Raw genomic sequence first — 13,725 nt, forward strand, 5'->3', positions numbered from 1 at the left:
TTTTACAAGACCAACAATTTATTCATCTTATAGTGATCAAAGTTAAAATCACCAACATTGAGACAAGTCTACCTCAGGTACCTCCTGATATGATGCCATGAAGAGAACCAACATCGTGTAGTATTCCTGCTAAGATGTGTAGCCTGAATCTAGTTATGAAGACACATCAGACAAGCCCATATTGAGGAAACTTATACAAAGTATCTGGCCTGTGCCCACTGATGCCCAGTCAATTCTAACTCATAGTAACCCTATAGGACAGAGTAGAACTGCCTCATAGAGTTTCTCAAGTTGTAATTTTAATGAAAAAGTAGCCCTGGTGCCACAGTGGTTAAACACTTGACTGCTAACTGAAAGGTTGGTCGTTTGAACATACCAGCTGCTCCGCAGGAAAAAGATGTGGCAGTCTGCTTTTGCAGATTACAGTCTTGGCAACTCTATAGGGCAGTTCTACCTTGTCTTTTAGGGTTGCTAAGAGTTGGAATTAACTCAGCAGCACCAGGTTTGGTTTTGGTTTTTTTTTCTTTGGAACCTTTACAGAAGCAGACTGCCACATCTCTCTCTCCAAGTGGCTGGTGGGTTTGAACTGCAGACTTTTGGTTAGCAGCCGAGTGCTTTACCACTGCACCACCAGGGCTGCTAACTAGACTGTACTATCCCCAACTACCAACATCATAAAAAACAAAGAAAAACTGAAGAACCATTCCAGATTAAAGGAGATTAAGGAGACAACTGAAAAAGATAACTGAAAGCAATGAGTGATTCTGGATTAGATTAGATCCTGGCCTGGAGGAAAAATAGCTAGAAAGGATATTATTGAGACAGTTGGAGAAATGTCCAGATTTTGATCATTGTACTGAAGTTACATTTTAAAATGTCCTTTTCTCTGAAAATACATAGGAAGTATTGAAGGCTAAAGGGTTATACTGTCTGCAGTTTACAGCTAAAAAAAAAGACCCTGCATGTGTTTATCTAGCTATTGGGAGGCTGATATAATGATAAAGCAAATGTAGCAAAAATGTTAACTACTGGCAAATCAAGGCACTCAGCAGTCCTTTTTAAACTATTGTTACAACTTTTTTGTAAGTTCAAAATTGTACTGAAATTTAAAAATTACCAAAAAGAAAAAAGGCCCAACACATTTATATAAGAGCAAGGGCTCTTAAACTGTTAAAGAGAGACAATAATAACTGAGGAGGTTGGGAGAAAATGCCTTGCATTTTGTGGGAACATAATAAAGAAAACTTATTATTAATAACATCTAATTTTACTTAAAATCATTTACAAGGAAAAAGGGGTCATCCCTTTTCCCCCTTTTAGCCTGAGCTGATTTACATGACTCTCCTGGTCTGGCATTTGATGCCTATGCGAACATCCTAGCTCCTCACCACCACCAGTCCTAAGGTCATCAGAACTGAACTTCTGATGTCCTGAAAACTCACATGTCCCAGGAGCCTGGGATAAGGCTGGAATTCTCCCTGATCCATCATTCCCAGAAGCTTGCGGGGGGGGGGGGGGGGTCTGTCTGAGGGCATTTCTTTTCCACCAAGACCTCACACCTGATAAATAGTTTTACAAAGGAATGGTGTGAAGGTGCTTAAAGGTGAAGATGATCCTAAATGCCAGTTAATAGCACTTAATAGGAGGGACCAGTGGACATAGTATGAGGCTGATGTCAGAATCCCACAGGGGGCTGAGTTCTGCTCTACCTGTTGCTACTTGTGGAAACTCAGGCCAGTCACTGACCTCTGAGTGTTTTTGTCTGCTCTGGCCTTCTTGCCTGGCAGACTTTCCAAGAACAGCCCATGCTTCAACCTACCAGCCCATCCTCTTTCACCTCAACCAAGTTTTCAGCCCACTCTTGCCTCTTGGCTGAGCAACCAACTACACACCAGCTTCTAGTATTCTCCTTACTCTCTAGCTCAGTGCTTATCAAAATGTAATCAAGGAACCCTGGGGGTCCCTAAGACCTTCTCATGGTATCTGTCCTCATTTTTTCAATGACATATCTGTGTGAGACTGGATTTTCTTCATATACTTCAACAACATATCAGAACAGCTTGAATGCAGAGGTAGATACGAGAATCTAGTTGTCTTCTCTTAAGCCACTTGTTAAAGAGATTTTCAAAAATTTAAAGCAATGTCACCCTCTCACCAATTATTTTTGAAAAATAGAATTATTTTTCTTAAAAACTGTATATGTTTACATGTAATGGATTTGTGATTAGTTTTTTTAATGAATGAAATACATATTTCTGTTTTGATTTCTAAAAAAGTAAAAATCAATAGATGTAATTCACATTGTTTATATTACCTGGTTCTACAATCGACGCCAATGGAAGCAGCAGTCAGGACATCAGATGACATATAGCACTGGGCAAATTGCCTGCAAAAGACCTCTTTCAAGTGCTGAAGAGCAAATATGTCTCCTTGAGGACTAAGGTGTGCCTTACACAAGCCATGGTGTTTTCAATCGCCCCATATGCATGTGAGACCTGGACAATGAATAAGGAAGAGTGAAGAAGAGTTGATGCTTTTGAGTTGTGGCGCTGGCGAAGAATGCTGAGAGTACCACGGATTGCTAAAAGAACTAACAGATCTGTCCTGGAGGAAGTGCACCCAAAATGCTCCTTGGAAGCGAGAATGGCCATACTTCATCTCACATACTTTGGTCATGTTGTAAGAAGAGACCATTCTCTGGAGAATTGTCATGCTTGGTAAAGTGAAAGGTCAATGAAAGAGGAGGAGACTCTCTATAAGATGGATTGACACAGTGGCTACAACGATGGGCTCAGGTATGGCAGGGATCATGGAGCTGGCACAGGACTGGGCAGTGTTTCACTCTGCTGTGCATAGGGTTGTGATGAGTCTGAAACAACTCGACAGCACCTAACAACAACAACATAATTCACATAAACAAAAACTCTCCGGGGTCCTCAATCTTTTTTAAGAGACCAAAAAGTTTAAGAGTCACTGCCCTATGAGTAGCGACTGGGATCTTAAAAGCTTGCAAGCAGCCATCTAGATGCAACTATGGGTCTCTCCTCATCCAGAGCAAAGAAGAGTGAAGAAAACCAAAGATTCATGGAAAGAATTAGTCCTAGCAACTGTTACACCATGTGATCCTCAGCCTATATGACTATGACACCAGAAGAACTAGATGGTGCCCAGCTACCACTGTCAACCACTCGGAGGGGGATCTATGTAGGAGATCCTTGATAGAGAGGGAGAACAATGTGGAACAAAACTCAAAATCATTTGAAGAAAAAAAAAAAAGTGGTGGGGGGGGGGGACCAAGTTTGCTGGTCTGATAGAGCCTGGTGGAACCACTGAGACTATGGCCCCTAACTGCCCTTCAGATCTGGAATTGAACCCACACCTGTGGCTTCCAGCCAAACAAAAGACAGGCATATGAGTTGAACATTTACCTCAGATAGATATGCTCCTTGGAGAGCATAATCATGGGAGAAAGAAGGGTTATTCATGCTCAGGGAGACAGCTCATGGGCAGAAGTGCATGGGAGGGAAGGACACAGGGAAGAGGCCACTATGGGGAGAAAGTGGGAGGGGAGCTGTTGCATTGTGGGAAATTGCAGTCAATGTCATGAGACAAAGTATATGTGAGCTGCTGTATTGAAAGTGAATTTGCTCTGTAAACTTTCACCCAAATTACAATAAAAATTATTAAAAAAAAAAAAAAAAAAAGAAGAAGAATCACTGCCCTGGCCTTTGACTGCATTAGTAAGAATGGGCTAGCCTGTGTAGTGGTTACTGCTTATTTCCTTGGAATTGATTCTGACTCATGGCAACCCCACGTGAGCAGAGTAGAACTACAGTAGAACAGTTTTTATGGGTGTGACCTTTCAGAAACAGATCACCAGGCCTGTCTTCCAAGGCACACCTCGGTGGGTTCGAACCAACAATCTTGCAGTGAAGTTGAGTGCTTAACTGTTTGCACCCCCGAGGGATGTGAGGTGGTAATTACCCCAAGTCCCACTGCTCAATACACAAAGAAGATTCTCTTGCTCATTTTGTCGTCTTTCCACTGTGGCTTGGTGGAGAGTTGTGCTCCTCATGATCTTTCATGATCCAGGAACCAGGCTGAATAAAAATCCACAATCCAGAACGCTGTGAGTCCTCCTGGCAAGGAAAAAAAGAGGCCTAGCATGTCCCTCACCAGCAATTAAATACCGCAGCCTGGAAATGACATGGTCACCATTGGCCATCACCAGTTTCATGGCTCCACCTACCTGCAAGGGATGGGGAATATCAGCCTCTCCTGTGCCCAGTGAGAGAACTGATAGTCGCTGAGCACCAGAAGTCTCTACCTGCCGTATTTTTCTTCATAGCACTCACCACTATCTGACAGTCATATTAGATGCTAGTTGCTTGTTGTCTATCTCCCCCTATAGTATGTGAGCCTTTGAGGGCAGGCTCTTTCTCTTGTCCAGTTCACTGCTCTATCCTCAGTATGTAGAACAGACCCTAGCCCATTGTAATGGCTTGATAAATTGAAGTAATGGGTGAACAGGGGGGAAAGTATCAACTGTCTGAGTTTCTCTGGGTGGTTGGAAAATCAAGTGGGGCCTGAAAGTGCTGGAAATGGCTTAGTTGAGCCTACACATAGGGTAACTTTCATCCAGGTACAATGTGTACAGTTCTATATGGTGGGCCTGGAGGCAGGGCCTTGAGTTCAGGTCGGTGGGCAAAGGACTCCTTGGGGAACAGACCATTCATGCGGAGAGCAGGGCTGCCTTGGCAGGTCAGGGCCCCCTTTTCTCTTAGCCAGTCTTAGCTGTGGGTGAGTTCTGGGGTGCAGCTTCTGTGGGAGACAGGACCACCCCTTGGTGGGGGTCCCTGCAAAAATGGCCTTACATGTATGGCTTCAGGTGAGGCCTGTTGGGTATGCAGCCCTACCTCCCATTCCACCCACCTCTCCAATGCTAGTCTCAATAGCCAATCCCACTGGGTTCTTATCTCTGATGTGGTAGAGGATGTAATTTTCAGTAGAGAAGTTAGCCTGGTTGGGGAACAGGATAAAAGTCTGGACAATTCTGTAGGAATCAGTTGATATTTGTACAAGAGCTCAGTGGACACTAAGCCCAAAGCAAAGGCAACACTGTTGCTTGGCTGACCTATTGCAAGAGGCCCAGTGGCAGGATCTGCTTAGGGATTTTCATGCTCTTCATTGGAGGAACTGGCTCGGACTTGGGGGCAAGATTCCTAAAAAAAAAAAAAAAGCAATTCACTCACCTCCCTCATGCTCTGATGATGTACCCTCTTGGAACACATGGTAACCTCCTTTCCAAACCTTGGGGCCTGGGGCCTGACCCAAGAGTTTTGTCCTATTTCAGGAATAGGAGAGAAAGTTTGAACATTAAAATGCCAAGTTTCTGAACTATGCAGAGGGCTCATGGAAATGACACCACAAAATACAGTATTTGGGATCATGGTCATCCCAGAAAACCAGAGATGGATGATTGCACAACCCCTGGGTCAATAAGTTGCCAGCTTTTTCAAACTATGCCCATTTACAGGGACTTGAGGAAGGGAAAGACCTCTATGCCTATGGGAGAAACACCAGGAGTTTCCAGGAAGATGGCACATAAGCACAGATAGCTTGTTTCTGTTCTGGCTCCTTTGATTAACCAATAGCATCATATGCTGATTAATAAGGAAATCCCTAGATCTCAGAGAACTTAACTGGTGAAGCATGGAAAAATTAAGTAAGCCAAGAATCCATGACTTTGTCTAAACAAACATGAGAGTAACTCTAAACAACAACAAAACCGGGGTCGTTGAAGCACCTTTAGGCTGACCTGGAAAGAGAAGGAGGATGGAGTGAGCAGGCCTGGATGGAGACCTGAGCAGGGTGAAATGTGAACCCCAGACCAGCTTCAACAGCTGGCTGAGTGGTATGGAGAACCCCAGGGCACGATTCTGAACTAAAGCAAACCAAGACACCTGGGGCCTGAATTCAGAATGAATCCAAGCATCAGTTTTTGAAAGCTGCTAGAAAATAACCATCCAAATAGTCTTTCACCTGCGTCTGCCTGGAACAGATTTTTAGCAGCTCTTCCAGACAAAGGTAGACTAGGAAGAAAGGCCTGGCAATCTATTAATGAAAACCCTATGGATCACAACAACCCGGCCCCATTGTACATGGAGTTGTCACGAGTCTGGGGCCAACTCCATGGAAGCTAACAACTAAAACAGCCTGGGACTGAACTGATACTTCATTTATCCAGAGCTTTCAGTCTTGAAAAATAAAAAAAGTTAAAAGCAAAACGACTAACAGTAAGTAGTATGCCTCTTGGGCTTCTAGCCTGAGAAGGTTCTTCTCTCTACCAGAGGACCAAGCTGCTGAAGGTGTCTCCTGGAGGGGTGCCTGGGATGGCAGGCTCAGGAGTCTTTGTGGGCCAGATCATGGCCCTGACAGGGGACAGGGAGCAAAAATCCAAGAAGGGGTCACCAGAAGGTGGGCTTTCTTTCAGCTCCTTGGGCTACCACCTCCTGGTTCAGCTAGCTAGTCCATGAGCCTAGTGGGAAACAAAGCCAGAAGAACAATTTAAAACTACCCTGACTGCCCCCCAGGGGCAATCCTCACCATTGTACAGGACTTTTCCTCCCTTTTCTGCAGACCTATCGTAAATATACATAAATACAGGAAGCCCCAAATCTCTTTCCCAATGCTCCAATTGATAATCAGGACCAGGTTCTCAGAGGAGTTGGGTCAGAACTTGCATTTCCAACTGCACAAGACAACTCTTGCAGACTCACAGCAGCCATGATAATTATCACGTGCAGAAGGGGTCTGATCACATAACAGCTTTCTTACCCCTCAGGGGGCAGGGGGTGGGGCCCAGGCTCAACCACAGGGACTTGTGTCTTCATTAATTATTTTCCAAACAAGTCAGTAGCAAATTGAGGTTTCTGAGCAATTTGCAGATTAATAACCATTCAAGCTGTGGGTGCACCAAGTGAAAAACTAAGGCACCCTAACTCACTCTTCTTCTCTTTAATGGGAGGAAAACACAGAAGAGCAGAAGCCTATGTAACCTCTCCTTTCCAGCATAGCAACTCTACTTGCAGCTCCACCGCCCAGCAACTCCTGGATTAATCTTTCTTTCTTTCTTTTCTTTTTTCCTTTTTCTGCTCAATGGATTGTGGTCAAGGCCATTGTAACGTGAGCAGTGCCTCGGAGGGGATTGGCCGAGGGGGCTGTGAGGGGCCCCTTTCACAGAGGACTAATTGCGTTTCAGACCACCAGTATTCGGGGGCTACAGATGTCTTCCTTCATTTGCCTAGGCAGCACAATTGGACCCATCTGTTGCATTTATTCCTCCGGCTCCCCTGCCCGCCCCCACCCGCCCCCACCCCTTCACCCCATCCCCTCCCTCCCCTTGTCTGCTGGGCCTAAATTGAAAACTCATCAAAATGTAATCCAAGAGCAGTTTGGCTGCCGAGCTGCTGAGAAGGGGCTCGGTGGGAATAAAGGCCCCCCGCCACTTTTACACATGGGCCAAAGCCCGGGGAGCCGGGTCACAGTCAGCCTTAGGGGGGAAAGTGAGAAGTTAGCCGGCAGATGGGCTGCTCCACGCGGCCCTATAACCTGATGCCTCGGAAGAAGGGCCCTAGCAACGGCCAGCTCTGGCCGGAGCTTGCTGCTCCCTGGAGGTGGCGACCCCACCTCCTAGGCCTCGCCCCTGGCCCAAGATGCTTCGATTTCAAACGGGGTTGGGGCCAGGGCTCATCACTTTTTGACCCCCATCTGCCCTCAAGAGCTCAAAGGGATTTCCAAGGCATAGAGGGCAGGGACTGCTTGGCCCGGAATGTGGCAGGCAGGAAGGCAGCCTGCCCTGACCCCGCCCCACCCTCCTGTGTGGCCCAGGCCCTTCCCTGGAACCTTCTTCCTTCTGCTCCGCTGCCTTGTCACAAGCTCAGGCCCTATTCTGTATCTACCTCTCTTTTTCCAAGCTGCCCCAGGCTCTGAGGTTGATTGGGGGGCTGACTTGAGAACTTTTTGATTGCCCTCAGTACTGATCTCAGCTCTGGTCTCTTTTACCGTTCCCTTTTCAACATCCGCCCCCAGCTTTGGCCAGGGAAGGGGGTCATCACACTATCCAGCAGCCGGTGGTTGCAGCCTCCCACCTGTCTGTAAATGACTTCTGGGAAGAGGGCAGGCTTCCAAGGGTCATCATGTTTTAGGTCCAAGAGACTTGGAGGAACAACTATGGTAAGGTTTTGTTTACTGGACATATCTGTGAAGCCTAGAGCTTTTTGGGAGGGGGGGCATTTGTACCTCTTTGTTGCTAGAGGGATGTGGGTATAGGGTTTTTAAAACTTTTTTTTCCTGAAATCCCCATAAAAATATCTTTTTCCTTGCAACCCAGTATAAGTATACATGTGTATATAATTAAAGCAAAAGTTGCATAGAATTATACTACCCCTTACTATATGTGGAGCTCTGGTGGCATAGTGCCTAAGGCCGTTGACTGCTAACCAGAAAGCTGGCGGTTCAAACCCACCAGCCACTCCTCAAAAGGAAGGATCTACTTCTGTAGTGATACCACCTCAGAAATCCAAGGAGGGGTTGCTATGAGGCAGATCCGACTCAATGGCAGTGAGTTGCGTTGCATTTGTTTTACTATATGCAATGCTGTAGGACATTTTCTTTTCTATTCTATTCTAATCTATTCTGTTCCATTCCATTCCATTGTTAAAAGTGCTGATCACCACCAAACCAAAATACAAAACCACTGCCATCAAGTCATGGTGTAGTGGTTAAAGTGTTTGGCTCCTAACCAAAATGTTGGCGGTTAGAACCCACCAACTCTGCAGAAGAAACCCACCAACTCTGCAGAAGAAAGATGTGGCAGTCTGCTTCTATAAAGCTTTGCAACCTTGGAAACCCTCTGGAATAGTTCTACTCTGTCCTACAGGGTCACTATGAGTCACTAGGAGATGTTGATCATTGTGATCCACTAAATTGCTTTCATAACCTACCAAAGTAGTAGTTCCCAAACACTAGCAGGCATAAAAACCCACCTTTGGAATTTTAAAAATGCAGACTCCTGGGCCCATCTCAAGAGTACCTGGGTGGTAGAAACAGTTAAGTGCTTGGCTGCTAAATGAAAGGTTGGCAGTTTGAAACCACCCGTAATTGCCTTGGAAGAAAGGTCTGGCAATCTGCTTCTGAGAAGTCACAGCCAGTTGGCATTGACTCAATGGCAACTGCTTTATTGGTTTTTTTTTTTTTTTTTTTTTTTTTCTGGTTAGGCCCATCTCGGAGAGTTGTGTTCAATAACACTAGAGAGAATGGGCTCTTTTTACAAGCCCTCCTTCCTTTTAAAGGGATTCTTTTGCATCTTGAGACACTCTGAGTTTCCAATGTGCTCTGTGGTCTCAAACCCATGGTCCAATCTGGGAACATCAACAAGGTGATCAAGATGGTCAGCTCAAAGTGGGGCCTTTCAAGGTCACTGCCTTTCCTGCCCACCTGGCCACCGTGTCTTAATTAAATCCTCACCCAGTGAGAGTGTGGGTGTCAGGTCTGGCTTGGCTGGCTTTTAATTGAAGTGTTGATTTGTAGCGGCAGAAAGTGAGAGCCTGCAGTTCTGGAGCCTTCATTTGCCATCCTAAGCTGATTAGCCGTGGGGGGTGAGGGGCACAAGCCATCAGCAGGGGAGCTAACTGGGCCAGAATCAGGCCTTCCTTGGAGCTGCCTTTTCCGATAGAGGAGGCGGGCCAGGGCCAAAGCCTTCTGCACCTGCCTTATCCTGCCCACCAGGCACCAGGCAAACACCTGCTCCAATGGGCCTCTAACCTATTTCTGCTCCCCGCTTCACAGTCTATCTCAACCATAAAGAGCCACCTTTATCCTGTGCTTCTTCCACTCACATACCATTGTCTACAGGAGGTACAATCAGCTCCTCAGTTTGATGCTCTAGGACCGCCCCCCTTCTACAGGCTGCCCCTTATTCCCAGTCATGTTGTGCAGTTCCTATTCTGGTCTCTGCTTGGACTTTGACCTGATGTGCCTCCACCTGCAATGCCCTTGTTAAATCTTGTCTACCCTTTAAGGTTTGGTATCTCTGACACCTCCTCCAGGAAGCCTTACATTCTGGTCAGGTTATCAGGACCAGCTTACTGTTATGGCAGAATAAGACAACCTGGAGAGTGAAGGAATTGAAAGGACAGACTTGCCCAAAAGCCTGAGGCAAGCTGGACACCCAGGACTTAGAAATGACAGCAATGGATCTAGGCCTGTATCCCCCACCCCTTTCCCTCTTGGCCTCTGTGCTCCTTCCTGGGCATCCATCCTCCTTGCTGGTATGAACCTAGCTCAGTGTTCATTGGTTCTGGAGGTAGGCAGGCTGCCCTGGCCACTGGCTAAGTGATTGTGACTAGTGACTTCAGCTTCCTCATTTGCAAAACAGTAACAGCACCTTCCCTCACAATGTTTGAGCCATGTCCTGTAGGATTCAAGGGGTCAGCCCTCCCCAGAGGAGCAGGAAGGTACCCACTCTCTGCTCACCCAGACTCTCTTTCTCCTCTCTGCCCTTCCTGTGCCCTTTGGACTCCAGCCCAGGTTCACACCTCTTGAGCCTATATTTGCATGAGTGCCTCCAGCTTCCTCCCCAGAGAAGACACTGCAGGATCAGCTGCCTTCTAGAGATCCTTTTGTTCCTCTCAGAAAAAAAGAGGAATCGGAGCCCCGGGAAGAGGAACTCACTTCTCAGCCTTGCCAGCCACTCACTCCACATTCCCAGAGCAGCTTCTGTCCATAATAATAGTAGCTCCCTATGTGCCCTGCACGGGCCTGGAATGCTTCACACAGAACTCATGTAATCCTCTGAACAACCTTAAAGACAGGAATAAGTGCCTAAGGCACTTGACTGCTAACCAGAAGGCTGGCGGTTCAAACCCACCAGCCACTCCTCGGAAGGAAGATGGGGCAATCTACTTCCATTGTGATACTGCCTTGGAAACCCAAGGAGGGGTCACTATGAGTCGAGTCCTACTCAATGGCACATAACAACAACAGATCTGAAAACTGAGGATTAGAGAAGGTGTATGAGTTGTTCAGGCTGCACATCTAGGCTGTCTGCAGCCGAAATGACCTTTCAAAAACAAAAACTGATCTTGAAAGTTCCTACCTCACTTTCTTCTCCTCCCCCAGTGGCTAAAGTCCCTGCAGATCTTTCCAACCTCATCTCCCACCTCACGATCCCTCATGCTCTTTGAGCTAGGAAGCCATTAGCCTTCTTTTTAGCCTCTAGTATGTAGCACACTCCCCCACACAGGGCCTTTGCACATGCAGTTCACGCTGACTAGAACATCCTTTGCCCTCCTCTTTCATATTGAGTTCCCATGTATCCTCCCTCCAAGTAGCTTTCCCTTTGACCAAGTTAAAACCACCTTGTCTCCACCCTTGGAAGTCTCAGCATGTGTGTCTCTCCTTTGCAGCACCTGTACTAGTAAGACATTCACCCTACATTCCTTGGAGAGCTCAATCATGGGAGAGCAGAAGGGCAGTGTTTGCATAGAGAGAATGCTCAGGTGAGCAGGAGTGCATGGGAGGGAAGAACACAGGGAAGAGGTAACTATGGGGAGGAAGTGGGAAGAGAGACAAAATGTGTATGAACTGCTGTATGGAAAATGAATTTATTCTGTAAACTTTCACCCAAATCACAATAAAAATTAAACAATTTTTTTTAAAAAATTCACCCCCAAAATCCATACAATGTGTTAAAAAATCTGTTTCCCCACCAGCCTCAAAGCTCTATGAGGGCAGAGCTGTGTTATAGTTTCTTACTGCTGTCTCTACTCTGTCTCTGGCTTAGCACGGGGCCTGGAACCAAGGAAGCACTGTGTTGATGTTTATTAGATGAATGTGTACAGAAAGTCATGGGGCTGGGATTGGAATCCACAGAACTCAGATGACAAATCTGGGCTCTTAACCTGGCCAAACAGGGCTTCTTGGGAAAGCATTGCTGTGGGAGAGGAGGGTTAGGACTTCCCAGTACAGTAAGTCCTGGGTTATGACATCTGACTTATGGACAATTTCTACTTTCCCTTTTGTGTTATATAAATTTGCTCTCACATTGGAACAATCGAATCAATCCCTAAAACTGATATTCACTGTTGAGATGATTCTGATGCATAGCAACCCAATAGGGCTAAGTTGAGCTGCCCCTTGGGGTTTCCAATGCTGTAAATCTTTATGGAAGCAGACTGTCTCCTCTTTCTCCTGAGGAGTTCAAACTACTTGTGGGTTTGAACTGGTGTGTTCAAACCACTGACCTTTTGGTTAGCAGCCAAGTGCTTTAACCACTGCACCACCAGGCCTTCTTTTTCTTGCACTAACCAAACCAACCCACTGCCATCGAGTCAATTCTGACGGATAGCAACCCTTTAGAGCCCATAGGGTTTCCAAGGCTGTAAATCTTTACGGCCATACAGCCTCATTTTTCTCCTGTGGAAGGACTGGTGGGTTCCAACCACTGATCATTTGGTTAGCAGCCCAGTGCTTTAACAAAGGTGCCACCAGAGCTCCTCTTCTTTCTTGCACTAAAATAAACCAAACCAAACCAAACTTACTGCGACCGAGTCAATTTCAACTCAATGGCAGCCCCCTTTGAGTTTTCGAGGTGGTAAATCTTTACAGAAGTAGTAGACTGCCCAGTCTTCTTTCTGCAGAGTGGCTGGTGGGTTTGAACCACTAACCTTGTTAGCAGATAAATGCCTTAGGCACTAGGCAACCAGAGTTCCTTTCTCTTGCACTAACCCACTGCTGTCGAGTCATTCCCAACTCATAGTGACTTCTCCTTGGGTTTCCGAGGCAGTATCTCTACAAAAGTAGATTGCCTAGTCTTCCTTCTGAAAGCAAAGCTAAATTAGAACTGTATGCACCTGGAGCTCTGGTAGCGTAGTACCTAAGGCCCTTGACTGCTAACCAGAAAACTGGCGGTTCAAACCCACCAGGGGTTTGGAAGGAAGGTTGGGCAATCTACTTTCGTAGTGATACTGCCTTGGAAACCCAAGGAGGGGTCACTATGAGTCAGGTCCGACTCGATGGCACATAACAACAACAATAGCACCTGTTTCAACTCACCTACAAATTCAACTTAAAGGCACACTTAAGAATTTGGGAACTGCCTATATTGAGGGGTTAGCATCAAACTGGGTCTGAGGTGGGCTGGGGATGAGGCAACAGACAGTGTTACTGAGAGGGTGACATGGATGCATCTGGGGGTAGGAAGGGCACAACCTGGGCTAACCCTGAGCTGAAAAGGTTAATGGAGGCCAGCCTCTGTGACTTCCCACCTGCTTCCACTGCCACCCTCATGCCCTCACAGGACTGGCCATGCACCCAGAAAACAGGAGGGCTCTGGACTCAGAGATAATCCCAAAGCTGTGGTGGCTCACAATGCCCAGCAGGCAGCCTGAGATCCAAATCAAGCATAAAGAGAGATGTTGCTCCCACACCACCAGGTCTTCCTCTGGGAGAGGTGAGGGTACTGCAGCAATGTCACAGCCACCAGGGAGCCTCTCATCCCCAAACAAAGGGCACAGCCTTGGGGACAAGGCCTGGGGGTTATGCCCTTGTTAGGGAGGCCCAGTGTGGCTGGCTGACACCCCACTGAACATCTTAGCTAGTGTCACTCATAGTGGACAGTCCACTTCACTCCCAGATGCCCAACCCTTTAGATGCCCTCTGATC

This window comes from Orycteropus afer, unplaced genomic scaffold, assembly GCF_000298275.1.
Source record: "Orycteropus afer afer isolate SDZICR_OR568_19922 unplaced genomic scaffold, OryAfe1.0 scaffold00112, whole genome shotgun sequence".
NCBI classification, from domain to species: domain Eukaryota; kingdom Metazoa; phylum Chordata; class Mammalia; order Tubulidentata; family Orycteropodidae; genus Orycteropus; species Orycteropus afer.